Source organism: Lactuca sativa, chromosome 5 (assembly GCF_002870075.4).
Source record: "Lactuca sativa cultivar Salinas chromosome 5, Lsat_Salinas_v11, whole genome shotgun sequence".
Taxonomy (NCBI): Eukaryota; Viridiplantae; Streptophyta; class Magnoliopsida; order Asterales; family Asteraceae; genus Lactuca; species Lactuca sativa.
Genome location: NC_056627.2, coordinates 12,617,153 through 12,636,769, shown reverse-complemented (window position 1 = coordinate 12,636,769; position 19,617 = coordinate 12,617,153). Strand labels below are relative to the sequence as shown.

General features: G+C 37.2%; 1 pseudogene; it reads left to right on the top strand.

Moving 5' to 3' along the window:
* The first annotated feature begins 8,892 nt into the window (after positions 1–8,892).
* On the top strand, positions 8,893–15,786 carry LOC111913420 (AP-1 complex subunit gamma-2-like; annotated as a pseudogene).
* The last annotated feature ends 3,831 nt before the right edge of the window (positions 15,787–19,617 follow it).

Here is a 19,617-nt window from a genome sequence, read left to right as displayed (position 1 = left end):
CATACATACTACTCTACTTAGAGAATCAGCATACAGTGTGCTAGGAGCCACATCCTGTACTTTCATACATAATGGCATACAGTGTGCTAGGAGCCACATCCTGAACATTCAAACATAATGGCATACAATGTGCTAGGAGCCACATCCTGGACTTTGGCATAGAGTGTACCAAGAGCCACATCCTGGACTTTGATACATAATGGCATACAGTGTGCCAGGAGCCACATCCTGGACGTTCATACATAATGGCATACAATGTGTCATGAGCCACCTCCTGGTCTTTCATACATATTGCATAAGGCTAACCCTCGGGTCTTACCACCCTACATAGTAACATATTGTGTGCCAGGAGCGGCGCCCTGGTCTTTCATGCATAATTCCTAGAGCTAACCCCTAAATCTTCCTACAATACATAAACTAAATGGGTCGGAATTGGTGCCTTACACCGATACAAATAGTGAAGAGACTCACCTCGCACCGCGGAAGACTAGCTGAACACTTCTGGCTGCTAACCGGCAACTTGTGAACTGCTTATCCTTCGACTCCCCGAACTATCAATACCCAAAATAACACTTAGACTACAATACCCTCAAAACTCAAACTAGGTCAAACTTGGTCAAAGTCAACACTTCGAGTTGACTTAACTAGTCGATTTCACCCACCAACTCGTCGAGTCCCACAATCAACACGTAACTCTAGACTACGGTTCTACTCATCGAGTGTTCCTTGTGCTCATCGAGTTCACCTTCAAACACGTCGGGAACCTTGTTCAACTGACTCGACGAGTTCAAAGGTATCTTCATAAGTTAGGGATATTACCTTAAACTCGCCGATTTCGTTCCTTGAACTCGTCGACTACGATGATCTTCAAGTTCATAATGAACCCAACTCGATGAGTCCTCTACCAACTCAACACACACCCGCTAACAGAACGGTTTTCGGCATAAAACGGCTTGATTCATCGAGTCCTAAGAGCAACTCATCGAGTCCTCCAAAGTCTAATTCTATTCAGACGATTTCAGTCGAACACAAAGCATACAGGACCTAGATCTAACCTTCTAGGGTCGAAATAACACGCAAAGCCTCTGTCTTTACATCCATGCATGGCCCTATTTGCTAAAAAGGCCATATTAACCTCTTTAAATCTTGCATGAGGGTTCCAATGGCATAAAGCTTGCACCTTTATGCCTTATCCACTCTTAGGGACCCCAAATTTGAAAGGATCTTTGCTTGGGACAACCTTGTCCCATAGATCAAGCTCTATGGACCAAAACTCTCATAAAGTGGACATAAAGAGATCTAAGAAGCTATAAGTCAAGATGAAGACTTGATTACTAGAAAATTATGGAAATCAGATGATGGTGTTGGATCTACAAGTTCCTCCTTGAACCTTCAATCTCCTTCTTCTTCTATTAGCCTCTAAGAACACCAAAACACTCAAGAACGACTCACACTCACCAAACGATCTAGGGTTTCGTGGGTTAAGTTCTGGACAATAGGGTTGGGAATGGAACCAAGAGGAAGAGAATAAGATGTTTAAATAGGGTCCCAAGTCCCGAATTTAGGGTTTCCCAAACCCTGACCAACTCGCCGTGTCGATCCTCCAAGTCGTCGAGTAGGTCACTTAACCTGCGACCCGGAACGCGCTCCTACTCGTCGAGTTGCCCCACCTACTCGAAAAGTCGCCTTCTGATTTTGAGGTTTTCCTTTCCCTTCTAGGTCTTCTGAATTCGGGGTGTTACAAATCTTTATCGGGAAATATAATCTTGAACACTGAGTTTGACCCCTCTCCACATCTCAAGTTTATATAGATATCTAGAATAAAGGAATAACTGGTCACTTATCTAAGCGTTGAATCTTGATTAGATTAGAGTTCTACAATTGCATTGGATGACATACTCGTTGTTGATTATTAAATAAGTATTAGACCTCATATAGTTGATGAATTATCCAAGTGGGAGACTATTTGAATGTGTGTACAAGGTCATTAAATAACTGATAATATTTCTAATAATAGCGGGGTCTTTTTGGGTTGCCATCATGACCTAATTACGCAACAAGGAAATGGGAGAGAATAAGTTTGTTAATTTATTATGAATTAATAAATTAATCAAAAATTATTTTGGAATTAATTTAATAGTTTTAATATATTAAATGGGTTGAAATTTAATGAATTCATTATTAATTAACTAGAATATTCCAAAGCCCTCTAGAAAATGATAAGGGACAATTTAAAATGAGGATGTGGATTATCCTTAAGGTTTTTAATGGCTTTAGGATAGAACTAGAGGTTATAAATATGATGTTAGGGATCAAATCATGTGGCTCCTTGATCCTCTAATTTTTATCTAAGCTTCTTCTTGATGGGTTTTATTGGTTATAAATTTGTGCACGAGGTACAAAATTACTTAACTCTTAAGTGCACATGCAACCTATTTGGATCTATGTTTTCTATATTGATATTAATAAACTATGAACATCATGAACTCAATGGTAACCTATTATAATTGAAATATGTTGAGGATTAGGGTTACATACCTCCTGATTATTGTAGCAAATAATCACACCAATATACTTCTTGAAAACCTTGGAAAGCAAGAACCAGAATCTAATGTCTCTAATGGCTCATACCCTAAACCCTAGAAATCTATAATGAAGGGGAGAGATAGAAAACATATATAATTTTCATTCCTATGCTTCCTAGGAAGGTCATGAACGAAAAAAAATGTGCCAACAGATCCTATTTATAGTTTAGGTAACTTGCTGGAAAAGCAAGATTTAAATTAATAAAATAATAGATTTAATCTTAATTCAAATCCTTTCCTTATCTTCATCTATGAGGCTTCCATAAACCCTTGAAGAGATTCCAAAACCGTCCATGCCAAGGAGGCTTCTAGAATTCTTTCTTTTGTTCAATTATTGAACAATTAAAATTCACCCCTTGTACCTTTAATTAATTCCAATTAATCCCAAATTAATTCCTGGGTAATTTTGATTAATAATTATTTAATTCTAACTGATTTCTTATTAATTTATTAACCATCTAAATTAACAAATCAATTATTTAACTATTGATCTCATGTTAAATTATTAAACACATAAATATATTAATCACATAATATATTAACAAATCATTTCTCTCTCCCATAATATTATTTCTATCTATTTCTGGTCATGATGACAACCCAAAAAGGACTTTGCTTCTATTTACAAGTTTATACAAATTTAGTTATTAGCTTTGACACCTTAATCCAACAGTCTCCCACTTGGATAAGTCTATAACTAAAATTGCAAGTATAACCAAACGGCAAAGAGTGTTGTCAAAAGCCATTGCCGAACTCTTATCCAATCAGACATTGGCCCTAAGAAAAGTGGTCAAATATTCATTAATTCTTCAAGATATCGTATGGACATGAGACATCGATTAGAATCAATCTCATGGTCTAAAATTTTGTTTCTCTATTTCCTGATTTATGAAGAAAAAATTCATACTACTAACTGAACACGTCAACTCAGTCGGGGCTCGGTTAAGGACTTCAGATGTCAACAAAAAATCATTCAGGGGCCCAAAGATATATTTTTTCCCATTATGGCCAAAGAAACAAATAAACTTCAACTTATATGTATGGATCTTTTACTCGCCAAATCATGCATGACACTACGTTTTATGATACAACGATACTGATGCATTTTCACAATACAGATGCCCAACTAACTTGTAAATTACAGCTCATATATCTCTGTTTTAATATTAAAATATATTATCGTCTCACAATAACTTGTGATAGAATCCATGAAGTAAGGCTCTAAGCGTGAGTTTATGAAATACTCAAAATCCCCATTTTTCTAAGTACTGATGAATATTGTAGAAATCTTATTGCAATGCCTAATCCCCATAGATAATCTATAATTCAATTCATGATAGTCTTAATTCGCTACTTACTTCCAAAAGTATGAGCGAATGAGGAATTGAGTAATCAAATCATTTAGGAAGTAAAACATGCAAAGTGAAACATAATAATAAATTAATTAACTATGGTCTCAACCCTATTGAATATAAATAATCTCTATTATTTAATCACCATAATAATTGTGACTTTATTCATTGTATAATTTTTTGAGTATTCAACTAACCACTTGAATTAAACATCAGTCATGCCATGTTTTGAACAAACATATTATGCCTCTTTAAGGTCCTTCCTTTGTGAACATATCAACTGGACATTATTCCAATGATTGTCATTTCATAATTCCAACTTCTTATCACTATCCAAGATATGATGGAATTTTAACTTGACATGTATTGATCCTTTGTGATATAGAGATTCCAAAGTCTCAAAAATTTAGTCTTCAATATTACAGAATATTCCATTGGAACTTTTTTACTAGAAACAATTCCATGGTAATGAAGTTTCATATTCAACGTACACTCCTTGAACACTTCTCTTGCATTAATGTTTCTAACTCAGGTGTAGACTTTTCAACCATCTCCCATTATGAAACATTTCCATATTCTCATATGATCATCAATTTTGATCAAGATTTCATTTCAATCTAGAATCATGTTACTATGGTATGTCAAAATTAATATCATACTTCTAACTGTGTATAAGCACTTATAAATGTCTATAACCAACCAGTCTTTGGTATATCCTTAGAATGTTATTGAAAGTTATTTAACAACTTTAGTCACAAAAAATTCTAGTCTGTTTTCTCACAATGCTCTAAGCATTTGAAAAATCAGAATAAATGAATATTATAGCATATGTAATCGATCCTACATCTGAAGCATATAGGATTCGATCCATAAGTTCAATCTCTTGCTATAATTTTTCCATATATAGAATGCCCTATACTGAAGCATTTCAAAATGATATTCATATATGTATTTGGCTGAGTCCTATTAAAATATACCATCTAAACCTTTAGATTTGAGAAGAAGTATGAGTGACATCTATCTTAAGTCTACTATAGTGAAACAATTCTCAAACTATGCAATTTGCAATTTAAAAACTTTGTTCCCTAATACCAGCATAACAATTATGCCCCCACTAGCTTTGACATGTACCCAGAAATCAATAGGACTTGTAGAAACCAATACTCCTAATGTTCTTACTGAAGTATACATTTCAATTATGCGATGCTTTGACAAGTCTCTAATTAGACATTTTAAGCTTATACACCTTACTTGGATAGCATATGTATGTGTTTAAACCTTTTAAGAAGGATATATATATATATATATATATATATATATATATATATATATATATATATATATATATATATATATGTGTCTCAAAAGGTCAAACAATTCCATAACAATCATCACAATTCAAAATATAAAGAGGGATTTCGTAATCATATTGTGAATTTGGAAATGCCATTAACACAACCAGTATCCATAATGATCTTTCTCAGATCATTAAAAAATCTACTAGCAAAGTATTTCCTCAATATCATTCTCATGAATTAGAGTGAAAATGTTTTCACCTATATTTTATGGTGCATACGTTCCCGTCCATGTGAATCTATCATTTCCAACATACAATCATAAGACAAGGGTTAGGACAAAACCAAATTCAAATTTAGCTTTCCATCATGTACTGAACTTCGTTGTTCTAAAAATCTTGTCGTCTGGTACACAAGAGCCTGCCAATGCATCCATATTGTTAGTAGCTTGCCCATATTGATCAATGTACTTTCACTGACCGAAACGCTTTTTCTTTTGTAGTTAAATGAAAACATAAAAACGATAAGCATTACCAACTCATCTAGAAGTGCACAAAAATAAGAATTTGTCAATCAAACATGATAGGTTATCAACCTCAGCTCACATGCTAGTGATAACTAAAAGTTTTATTATCGATTTACTCTTGAAACTCTCAATATCAATACGACTCCGACTGACTTCTTGACATGTGATTTTTCTCTCAAGGAACATTCTTGATAAGCTAAAACAAATATCAAAAGTTCTTGTGGATTCTCAACAAGAAAACACTTCATAGAAAAGGTCTCTGTATATCTTTTGTTTCTTGATTAATGAAAACAGCACAACTCCAATACTATATGTTCTAGAGTAAGAAAACATTTTTACTCCACATATTCAAGATATGAGTCATCGTTAATAGAGCATGGCTCTACAACCTGGTTTGGAATGAAGTATAACTCATCTCTTGATCATACTATTTCCAAACAATATCTTATTCCTATTCTAAGTCATATAATTTCTCTAAGATGTTCTTCAAGTATCAATCTATCAGTAGTCATCTCTATGACACTTCTATACCGACATGACTGGGCAGGTAGGCTCCCCCGGATGAAAGCTATGGCAGGTACCTGTGGACCAACCTTTTTCTACTACCCGATTGAAAAAGCTTTCAGCCCTATCAAAGCCAGTTCCCTCTTCTTTCACTCGACTTACTTCGTACCTCTCGCACTGTAGGAATTAAGGCGTCATATAAACCCACAATCACTAAGATGATAATAAAACATGATGCTAAAGTAATCTTCTTTCCTTTCAAATTGGAGAAAGTTTTATTTTTCTTCCTAATAGATTCTTCTTACTCATTCTGCTACTCTTTGAATCCTTTCAAAGTATTAGAATTATACTTAATCTTATAAACACAACTATACTACTGAAGCGTTAGTAAATCATGACAAATAGAGTTATCATCCTTTGTGGTGGATCTGAATACTCCATATCAACATGTACTAGATCCATTAGTCGTTCACTTGCCTCACATAAACAGGTGAACAATGAATTAGTCTGTTGGGTCAAAAATATGGTTTATACTTCACTTTTCTAAAAAATATATTTTTTGTGTCTTGGACCGTAAACAACTTTGTGTTTACGACCGTAAGGTGTTTACGGCTGTGTTTACGGCCGTAAACCCAATTACGGCCCATCTTCACCTGGCCCATGTTCCCTTGTATAAATATAGGTGTTCAAGTGTGAGGAACTGATTGATGAACGAGAGAAGAGAGAAACTAGAGACCATTTTGTGTGTGAATCTTTTGTATCTGGAACTTTAATTCTAATCAATTCATACATAGATTCATATTGTTCTTCTTCTTCTTTTCTTCTATTTTATCTGACATCATCCGTTTGATTGGGATTCCGCACCATCAAACGAATCTGATTGATAAACAGGCAAATTAGGGACTTACAATTGGTATCCGAGCAGAACCAGTGTCAAAGGCATTCTATAATCGGTTTTGGAGCAAGGTTTTGTTGGACCGAGAGCAAGTTCGTGTTTTTTGCAAAAGGATTTTTGGTTTCATCGAGAAACTGAATTAATCATTATTTACAGTCCAAGCTTACGGCCGTAATCCCTATTTACGGCCACAATCCCGTCATAGTTCTTCAACCGTGAATTGCTTTCTTGAACCGTAAACCCCGAATCGAAGACCGTATTCTTCAACCATAAAACCTTGGACCGTGAATCTAAATTAAAATTCTTGCACCGTGAGCCTTGAACCCTATTCTCCTCTCAACCGAAAATTTTATAGTTTACGGTCGCAAACTCCGAGTTTACAGCCGCAAACTCATTTTTCGCAGTAAACTTCTTTTAACAGTAAATCGGATTTTAACTAAATTAGTTTATATTTTAATTTGAATTTTAATTAATTTTAATTAATTGTTAAAAATGGAATCTCAAAGTCAAAACCACTTTCAAGAGCTTGATGATGTCATGGGTACCACCACGTGAATTCCAAGGTTAATGTCTACTGATGGGTTTCCCGAATGGAAGTACACAAAAATGAAAGATTTCAAGTTGTGGAAATGCATCATCAAGAATCCAGTTAGAGTAATCACTACAGTTGCGGGACAAGTGGTTGATAAGAAAATAGAAAATTACACTGATGAAGACTTTGAGAGTGTGGAGGAGCAGGAAAGGCATTGGCCATCTTGACCATGGCCTTGTCACCAGACATTGCTCAAGGGTTCAGAGAGTATACGTCGGCTAAAGCTTTGTAGGAAGCCCTGATTGAGGTGTATGAAGGGAGCAAAGATATGCGAGAGAGTTGCCAGGACATGTTGCGACAACATTTTAATATGTTTAATTATGTTCTTGGTGAGACCCTTGAAACACAGTTGTAGCGGTTCACAACTCTCAATACAGAAATGACTGTGGCTGGGATTTTCTATACAAAGTCGGAAGTAAACAAGAAGCTGTTGAATTCTCTCCCAAAATCTTGGGACATGAATGTAGCTGTCATTAAGAAAACTAAGGATCTCAGCCGCCTCTCTCTCGCTGAAGTGATGGCAGTCATCAAGGCATGTGATATTGATGACAAGCAGCGGGAAATTAACCATGTGAACTAATATTCAGCTGCGAATCTTGGCATCTCCTCTAACAATGCTCTTTCATCCTTTTCTGTTTCTCTTCCCTCTGCAGGTTCATCTTTTAATCAGCTCCCTTCGCAAGTTCAGATTCAGACTTTTCAAACTCCATCGGCTTCCTCTGCTTCAGCCATGCCCCTCTCGCAGAATCAATCATTTATGGCTGCTCACACTGCTTCATCCTCAACCGTAGCTTCTTCTTCAAAGGGAAAGGAGGCGATGAGAATCTTGCACTTGCTTTGGGGCTTGTCAATTGCTACAATGCGCTTGTAGCCAGGGATCTTCCACCTAAATTCTCATTTGCCGATCTTGATCAGATTCACCCTGAAGACGTTGAGGAGATGGATATTACATGGCAAATTGCCATATCAGTCTTTAGGGCAAAACAATTTGCCAAAAAGACTAGAAAGAATAACTGGGGAATGAGTGCTGACAAGAAGGTTGGGTTCAGCAAGGGAAAGCTACGATGTTTCAACTGCCACGAGCCAGGGAATTTTGCTCGTGATTGTCCACATCCAGACAAAAGACAAAATAATGATAGGACAATGGTTTCAGTTGGAAACAATCGTAGTGGTAATCAAATAAACAACGAGAAGGCTATGGCCACTCACTCATTTGATTGGGAGGATAAGATGCAAGCCCTGAACCTGTCCGGACGTGAAACTGCCCACCTGGCACAAGTTTGTGATGATGCCCCGGCAGAGATTGTGGCAGTTGATGATAAGATGATGAAGCTGCAGTTTGCATTGATGTTATCCTCTTCTCATGAACCTAATTCAACCGAGGTAAGTCTTCCATCATGCTCTCACGCCTGTATTGATTATGTTAAAACTTTGCACGAGAAAATTGAGACATTAGGCAGTGAAGTAGAAAATCTTAAGATTCTTCGTGAACTTAGTGACAAATTAATAAGGGACGTAGAAGACCTTAGATATGAAGGGTGCCAACATAGAAAAGGTCAAAAACCACTTAAAGCTCAATTGGAATAAAAAATTAAGGACTTTAGGAGACTTCAGGAAGACTACAGTAATAAATGTGAGAATTATGATTATGTAGTGAAACAGAATGCTGAATTAGTGGCCGAAATTGAATCTTTAAATGGAAAATTTGAAACCGCCAAGCTTGATGTTAGAAAATATGATTATTCAAGTGAGGTAGTTGCAAATATGATAGACCACAGCATGAAATTTAAGAAAAATCAATCAAAAGGTCTAGGGTATAATCATGTGCCTCCCCATTTTAATCATTCATATCTGCACAAGCCTTTGTCCAAAGAAGAGATTGCCAATGAATCATTTATGGTTTATGGCAAACCTTCTGGTTTTGTTTCAGGAGGATTTATTAATGTTGAAGATACTAACATTTCTACTTCTCCTGCAAATCAATCCTTGATCAGGGAAAGTGGTACCAACGGATCCAATAGCGGTACCCACTTAACCAACCCCGAAGTTACCCACGGACACCCACGGAAGTGATCGTACAAGGACTTCATGAACTGCAAACCCAAATCCTTTAATGGAAATGGGAGAGTCATTGCTCTAATGCGATGGTTCGAGAAAACAAATTCGGTCTTCGCAATCTGTCTGTGCCCAGACGGGAGCAAAGTTAAGTTTTCTACTTGCACCTTCTCCGACAGAGCCCTAACATGGTGGAATAGCCATGTTAAGTCACTGGCCCTATTAGTGGCTAACTCCATAGGTTGGGAGAACCTAAAGGAGATGATGTTGGAAGAATACTACTCAAGGGGCGAAGTTCAAAAACTAGAACAAGAGCTATGGGAGCATACTATGGTCGGCTCAGACATAGTAACCTACACTGATAGGTTTAGCGACTTGGCAGCACTATGCCCCGGGATGGTTACCCCGGAGAGTAAGAAGATAGAAAGGTACATCTTGGGTTTATCTACCGCGGTTCAAGGATATGTACTGTCTTCTAACCCAATTACATTCGATAGCACCAAACACCTGGCCTAGAGACTCATTGACCATGGAGTCTGCCATGGCGTGGTGGTCCCCGTTCCTAAGCGATCAAAGGGAGGGGACTATAAACGAGAGTCAGGGAAAAAGATGAAAGAGAAAAAACACAGGATACCCCGCAGGAGCAGCAAATGGGTACTACATACACCGCCACAACACTTGCTACACCAGCACCTGTCAGTCGATATGCTGGAACTCTCCCAAAGTGTGATGGGTGTAATTACCACCACACCGGAGTATGTCGGGAAATGCAATGCTTGAATTGCCACAAGAAAGGGCACACTACCCGGTTCTACAGGGCACCAGCACAACCGATCTCTCAAGTCCTAGGAGTAAAAGTAAACCAGGCCTACTACGGCTGTGCTGAGAAAGGGCATTAGAAGAGGGACTACCCGATAACAAGGAACTTAGGCGCGGATGGACGGATTCTGATGATCACCGTAGGAGAAGCTACCCCAGAGTCCCCAGTGACCAGTGGTACGTCTTTGAAATAAGAATTACTTTAAAAATTAATTTATATTTATATAAGATTAAAACTTGGGTAAAACATTTAAAAGTAATTATAATAACTCACTCGTCTGAACAAGTCACAACATTCATAAGAGAACTAAGGATCCGTACAGGTGATCTATGATGGATTTGTATGTACATCAGGGTTGTGCATAGCTAAGATTTTGCAGACTTATAGTGAGTGATTTCGCCTTACTTCATGTTCCTTGTTTGGTTGTGGATTTAGGGCAGAGCTACTCAGTTGACCGTCTTATTCATCTTAATTATACATAACTTCTATATGCCAGGCGGTCATAGAAGTACCGAGGAGGATCATAATATAAAGTATCGATACTAGTTATCAATGCACTTTCATTATTAGTACTCGCTCATCGCAGTATGATTTTTGATAAAGGTAATATCAAGAAGAAAACAGAATGCACAAGAAAGTCTACATAGAGTACATTGTCGAGCACACTCGGGATACACCATCGTATAACAAACATTTCTTTCAAATCAGCCTAACTTTTTTTTGTAAAGAGTCTGTTGTCATCATTCGTCATGCATTGGTGTGGTGCTCACCATACTAAGTTCATATATTTCGACGTTCCATCGCCTCGACCATCAAATTCACGAAACCCTCGTCATTCATAACGGCAACCCGACCTAGACCTCAATCTTGTCTCCTGTCTTCTAAACCCCAAAGTACTCATGCGAGGAGTACTTTTCCCTCCCATACCTTGACGACCCTATACTCCACAAACCTTCCCGAACTATCACTCGTCCAGCAGATCAAGTTCAAGCACAAAGGCTAAGTGATGTGTGTGGAATGCACTAGTTTTAATCCTACTAAATTAAACACAAAGACAGACACACGAAGGGCAGTGTACCTATCGATTAGCAGTTTAGTTCAGGTAAGTAGGGTATCGAACAAAGGGAACGGTAAACAATTAAAATAAATGCTAATATTAGCTAAATAAAATAAGTAATAGAAAGGGGGTTTTCTCTAGTTTTACAAGACTAGAAACTTAAACAATTAAATAAAACTTAAACTAAGAAACTAAGAGCTAAGAAAATAAAAATCAACTAAATTCAATAATTAAGGAGACTTCTGTTTAGGTTCGAATCATTTATTCCTATGGTTGATTTTGTGACAGCTGCAATAAATTAATTGGTGTTGGCTACCGATTAGTGTGATTAGGTTCACGTTCGCTATTACTAATCCTTAGAAAACAAATTAATTCAAGCAGTGATCAGTTGATTAAACCAATGAGTTTTCTAGTTTATTGATTCGGGTTAAATAAGACTTGTAATTAGTTAGTCTAATTACTAATTCAATTAACCTCTTGTTGATGGTTTATCACACAAGCTCACACATTACTTTACCCACTTTCTAGTTAATCCTAGTTTCACGTTCGCTAATCACTGCAAGAAAAATAGCCTTTTACGACACGCAAACCACGACACTCATTGATTTATGTTATGCATTGGAGAGTGACATTAAAAAAGTGTCATCTCTTCAAAAAATTTAAGGATTTAGGTCACGCATTATTGCGTGCCCATAAATTAGCGTCATACGAGAAAAAATTAAAAACACGGAGGGCGCTGTATCTTAAATGGGCGTCCTCTATGAGTGTCGCTATATAAATTTAATGGAAAGCGCGTTTAGTAGATAGGGGGAAAATGAAATCCCTAAAATTTTGAACACCCGCCTTCTTTTTTATCCTCCACTTTTGTTTCCTTCTTGCCGTAATTACAATCCTTTCTTCCCCCTCCATAGATTCGACTGCCGCCTTGCCTAGTTATCGACACTCCTTCCTTCGTTCCTCACTTGCCTTCTTCGCCTGACAATATCTCAAGAAGTACAACTCCGAAAGCATACAAGTCGGACTTATGTGTTGGAACTCCGGTAGACTGAAATTCAGGCAACATGTAGCCTCGTGTGCCCTAGAATTTCACGAATCTTGAATTTGGCTTACTTAAATCTCGTTCCAAGCTGCTATCGGTTTCGCCACAGAGTTCTGCCGTTCCAAAATCGCATATTTTCGCATTGAGTGACTATGATTGGGTTACAGTTATGCTTGAGCCAACGATTGGGTTACAATTATGCTTGAAAGTGTGAGGAACTTACATGCTCCAACTACTTATATCCTATAGCCAACGATTTAGGGCCTTACAGCTTCTCATCCCACACAACGCTGACGATTTAGGGCCTTACAAGCCCTAGCTCGGATTGAACTAAGGTATGCTTTACTGAGCATGATTTGTCATGATTTTTTGTTCTGCTTACAAGCCCTAGGTCCGATTTCAAGAAATATCTCATTCTATTCAATGAAGCAGGTCTGATTCTTCTCTTCTGGTTGCACTAAGGTATGTCGTGCTTACCGTTATTCATCTAGTCTCTTCTTCTTCTTCTTCTTCTTCTTCTTCTTCTTCTTCTTCTTCTTCTTTCCCCGATATCTTAATTTTTCGTGTAACACCTACAATTTCTTCACTTTTGGAACACATACAATTTCTTCACTTATTCTTCTTCTTCCCTGATATCTTAAGCCATATTATAACCCTAATTCCAGAAGAATCTGATTGGTTTTATAATATTTCATATATTTTTTTTGATGTTTTTACTGATTTGTTTCTATAAAAACAATAAATGAAATGGGTCTAGGAAAAACCATTGACCTGCTTACCTGTTAATTAGTTGGGTCTGAAACTGTAAAAGATTTGACTACATTTCATACCATAAAAGATTTGGTTTATCCTTCACCTGCAAAAGATTTGACTACATTTCATACCACATGCGTAATTTGCTGTTAATTAGTTGGGTCTGAAACTGTAAATGAAACATTATTGGTCTACTACAGGGACATGATTAGGGCAATACGAGCCTACGAAACTGCTGTAGAAGAGCGTGTTGTTGTTAGAAAAGAATGTGCTTCTATTCGTGCATCAGTTAGTGATAATGATAATGATTACAGACACCGTAACTTGGCAAAGCTCATGTTCATTCACATGTTAGGATACCCTACACATTTTGGCCAAATGGAGTGTTTGAAACTTATTGCAACTCTTGGATTCCCTGAAAAGAGAATAGGATATTTGGGACTTATGTTGCTTCTTGATGAAAGACAAGAAGTTTTGATGCTTGTCACCAATTCACTAAAGCAGTATGCTCTTGTCTTTCTTCACTGTTATCTTTCCTATATCTTGTGTTCAAGCAACGTGGTTGACTTGAGAATTTTTTTTTTCATCATCTGCAAAGATCATAACCACACCAATTAGTACATTGTGGGACTAGCTCTTTGTACTTTGGGTAATATATGTTCTGCAGAAATGGCTCGTGATCTTGCACCTGAAGTTGAAAGATTGCTGCAATTTTGAGATCCAAATATTCGTAAGAAAGTAAGCTGATGTTAACATTTACTTCATTTCATGATCTTTCAAGGATGTTTCATCTAATTCTCACATTTCATATGAAGAATCATACTCACATAAGTTCTTACAATTTACAGGCAACATTGTGCTCAATAAGGATTGTAAAGAAGGTCCCTGACCTTGCAGAAAATTTTGCCAACCCTGTTGTTTCCTTACTTAAAGAAAAACATCATGGGGTTCTTTTAACAGCAATCCATCTCCGTACCGATCTCTGTAACCTTAATGAAGAGGCTCTTGAATTTTTTAGGAAGGTAAATATACTTGATCTTGTTAAAGATCCTCTATTATTTGTTGGGATTGTCTTCTTCTAGTTCTTGTTCTCTTTCTTTATCTTTCTACTGTGTGTTTGCGCTAAGAACTGTTTGACATATGATTCTATAAGTGCAAATTAGTAATTTTAGTGATGAGATATATTTTCTTTTTTCTTCCTTTGGTATAGATATGCACAGAGTTGTTGGTCAAAGTTTTGAAGGATGTTGTCAACAGCCCATATGCTCCTGAATATGATGTTTCGGGTATTGCAGACCCTTTTCTTCATATAATACTGCTTCGCCTTTTGCGTGTTTTAGGCCATGGAGATGCTGATGCTAGTGATTCCATGAATGACATTCCTGCCCAGGTTAGCTTTTATTTTAATAAAGCTCATTGTGAATTGTGATATATAATTCAAAATTATAAGAATTTATGAAATTCCTTGTGTAGGTGGCAACAAAAACTGAGTTAAACAAGAATGCAGGGAATGCAATACATTGTGAATGTGTAGAAACCATTATGAGCATTGAAGATAGCAGTGGTTTACGTGTTCTTGCAATCAATATATTAGGAAGATATTGGGATTTGTTATGTCTTAATATGTGTTATGAGTATTCCCTTTAATATGGTCTAAAATATTGGGATTTGTTATGTGGCAGATATGTTGCACTGAACATGCTGATGAAAGCAATTTCAGTTGATGATCAAGCAGTTCAGAGACATCGTGCAACAATCTTGGAATGTGTAAAGGTAAAACTTTTCTCTTAACAAAAAGAAATATCAATCAAGTTATATAAGTTTATTGTGGTTTCTGAATGCTTCTTTATGATTCAGGATTCAGATGCTTCAATTCGTAAAAGAGCTCTTGAACTTGTATACCTTCTGGTGAATGAGACGAATGTCAAACCTTTGACCAAGGAGTTAATTGATTATCTACATGTAAGTGACCAGGACTTCAAGGGAGATCTTACTGAAAAAATTTGCTCCATTGTAGAAAACTATGTTGAAGGTTTCAATTTGATCTTTTAATTTGGTGAATGTAATATTGTTATAGCATATTTTGATGATTTTCAAAGTATCATACACACAATAACATTTCTTGATTGGTGTTGTAGGCTTTCCCCTGATAAGATTTGGTACATTGATCAGATGCTCATGGTTCTTTCTGAGGTATGTATTATGGTAGTAGGTTCTTGTAAATGATGAATTTCATTTTCCATGCATTTCTAGTGACCTCTAAATTGTTATAAAAACCTTGGTGGAAAGGAAGTTATTAGTATGCTACTAAAGACTTATAAGGGACTCCTAATTCTTGTTTAGGGTTAGTTACTTATTTATACAGCAATGTTTGACATTTTTTCTGATTTATAATGTTTGTTGTTATACATAATATGCAATGGTGTTTCAAAATAGGACAATGGTTCATGCAACCTGCTATGACTTATGTGTATGATGTGGCATAAGTTTTTAAATTTTTTGACACATCAGTTGCTTAGTTGTATTTTAACAGACAGAAATAAATGATTTATGGCATGTCAATTCCTCAACTCCACTCCATTATGCAAGATGATCACCATTGGTTCTACCATGTTATTGGATATTTGCAAAATTGGTTGTTTTAGTGAAGATATCCTGCTATTTTTTTTCTTTATTATTATTTTTTTTATATTTTGTGACATGGATTTTTTGCAGGTTAAGCGATTAAGCGATATCTCACCTCATATGAACCATAACCAATAAATATACACTTTTATCTTAAATATCAACCTTAACTATGTTCCAATTAAATGTGGGAGCTGTGTTGTACTTATGATTAACGGGTATGCAATGTAATCTCTCTTGCTTAGTTGCTTCTTGCCCTTTGATAAGTGGTATCTTACCCTATATATTAACATTTTAAGGGAAGTCAGAACTCAAAAGATATCTATATGCATATTGTTTTATCTTTTTTAAAGTAAATAAGATTACTAATTATGTATTTCTGTTTAACAAATTGGATTTGTGATTTGAAAATTGTAAATCTCAGATTAGGGAGGACACTTGTAATGGAACTGATGATTGTTGCTGGAAAGGTTGTTCCTATTTTACAGCTAGAACATGGAGTAGCTGTTGTTACAGTGTATGTAGGGTCATTCATGACTTCTCTTGATATGGGAGGTTTGTTAAGTTCATTTTGTTTTCTGATGCAAAAAAAGTGGCTAATATCTTTGTGTTGTGTTGTGGTGTAGCGTTTTCAATATCTATAATTAAGGCAGAGCAAGCAATTCTGTAATGCCTGGACGTGGCAGCTAACGCTCCGCATTGGCCTATTGGTGTTGATGGTTAGTGATTCCACCTGGCCTTGTTAAGGTAACAACATATATGTTGTTCAAACTTCAAAACCCTACTTGAATTTATATTCCATTCATCATCTAGAAACTAGTTTCAATTAGAAACCATGTCTAATTAGTCAAGTTAGTTGGCTTAATTGCCCTATGTAGAAGGAATTCATATGAACAAAAAATTTCATGAAAATGTGTCGTCTCTATTTATGACAGAGCCTTCCTTGACGTGCATTTGCGCGTCGTCTGAGCCTTTTACGACGCGCAATGAGCGTCGTAAAAGGCTGTTTTTCTAGTAGTGAATCCTAGGCACATAACTATGTTTTCACATAAATCACGTCAGGTAAGCAATTAAGAGATGTTCATGCAGCTTAATTACTTGATAATTAATAGAAAATAGTTATGGTTAATGCATAAGATTTTTTAACAAGCTTAATAAAACAAAGTTCTCCAAATTAAATTAATCCAACCACAAAATCAAACGATAATCACAAAATCATCTATCCTAAACAGAAGGTATGAGTTTTAGCTCATGATTATAGCAGAAACAAGCTCAAAAATGAAATCAATTGGTAAAAACATAGTTCAAACAAGAGATTAGGTAAAGAGTAAACTTAATTTTGCCTTGATTCTCCTAAAATTTAATTTAAGGTTGATTCCTTAGTTTCCGACGCTCCAGCAGCACCTTTAGTCGACAATTGGCCTCCAAGAGTTCATCTATATGCTAGGGTATCGGGCAAGAATGCCCTTTATATAGATTTTCACAAAAGAGAGGTGACTCGTCGTGTCCAGTAACTGTAACAGCCCGGAATTTCAGGTATTTCTCTAAATTATTTTTGGGGCACATTTAGGAGGGGACTCGGCGAGTTGGTGCATGACTCGCCGAGTAGGGCCATGGTCTTGGTCGCAGTCGCAAATACGCGACTGGACTCGACGAGTCCAAATAGGGACTCGGCGAGTAGACGCTGGTTCAGCTGAACCCTAGCCGTTTCATTTCTGAATCGTATATAATGATGTTATGGCCGTCATGTCGCGTCTTTTGGCCGATTGAAGATACATTGGGAGTTTGTGGGCATCTGGAGCAATAGTGAGGGCTAGAGGAAGCTTGAAGAGATTGTTAGACAAGGAGGGGCAAGGTGGTGATCAAAGGAATCGAGTACTGGAGGTTTGGGGGCTCAGGGAACACGTTTCCAGGTAATCCTCGTATCAAAATCTGTAGCTTTTATGTTGTATGCGAATTTAGGGTTTAGGAAACCCATTTAAGGGATTGTTAGATTGTAGTGATGTTATAAGTGTTTAAAAACCCCGGTATTAGTATATGTGAAAGTCCAGGAAGCCCCATATCTATATATTTCGAAATCATGCGAAATACAGGAGGCAGCGGATTGGCTGCATGGCGAGGACTCGCCGAGTCCAATGATCAGACTCGGTGAGTAGCTTGAAGATTCACTAGGACTCGCCGAGTTGTTCTTCAGACTCGGCGAGTAGCTTGAAGACCTATTGGAACTCGTCGAGTTGTTCTTCAGACTCGGCGAGTAGCTTGAAGATTCACTAGGACTCGCCGAGTCGTTCTTTAGACTCGGCGAGTGGAGTCAGGGTGTCTATACTCGCCGAGTTGCCCTTTGCACTCGACGAGTCTGGTCAAGATTGACCGTTGACCTGTATGTAACTTAGTAGGGTCAGTTGTCTTGTTTGATAAGATCATTAATGAAGGTATGTGGTATTATAGGGAACCTGCGGATTAGCGGATCGAGTGCGAGTAGCTCGAAGGGTTTATAGCTTGCATACTACGAGGTGAGTCTTCTCACTATACTTCACCCGGAAGGGTTTGACTGTGAGACCGGAAGGTCGTATGTGTTATATCTATGCTATGTCTAGAGAGGTAGATGCGTTATGTGTGATGTATGCTTATATGTGATGTATACTTATACGGGCCGGAAGGCGAGACCTTATGTGACAGAAAGAACGGTATGATGTATGACTTATGTGTTATGTGCGTTATGTTACATGTGTTATGTTTTATACTATTATGGGCCGGAAGGCAAAATACTATGGGCCGGAAGGCAATCTAGTACGGGCCGGAAGGCGATACGTTATGGGCCGGAAGGCGATTATATTACGGGCCGGAAGGCAATGTTATGTGGACTGAAAGGTCCGGGCCGGAAGGCGTATGTGGGTAAGTCGTATACTGGGGAACTCACTAAGCATTTATGCTTACTAGTTGTGGTTATGTTTTTTTTCAGGTACCAGTGATGACCGTGGGAAGGCGCCGGCGTGACACGTACACACTGCCGCTGTTGAAGATCCTGAAGATTTATTATTTATACTTTTGAAATAAACTTGGAATAAACCCTTTTGTCGAATAATGATGCTTTGTTTTAAATGAAAAATTTATTTGAAAATTTGAGTTGTTACAATTGGTATCAGAGCCAGGTTTGAGGGATTCGGGTGTACTTTTGGGTGCAACTGAACTCAGACCGGGGATTTGAGGAAAAATCTTTTTAAATAATAAGGACACAACATTTTATAAATGATAAAGCGGTAAAACAAGGATGGAACAGTGTGTACGTGCAGCCAGCGTCCGAACGGTAAAGATCCCCAGAATACCTTACAATGTTATGTTATGCACTGAATTATGAATTGTTATGCATGCTAGAAGACTAGGTATTCATGATAGGACTAGAATTGCCTGTTTTGTGATGCCTTAGTCTAGGGAGATTGCTTATATGAGATATTTGGTAGCGTGCAAGTAGATAGTGCATACTAGAGGTAGAGTACTCATTATTCGGGATTTGGGGAG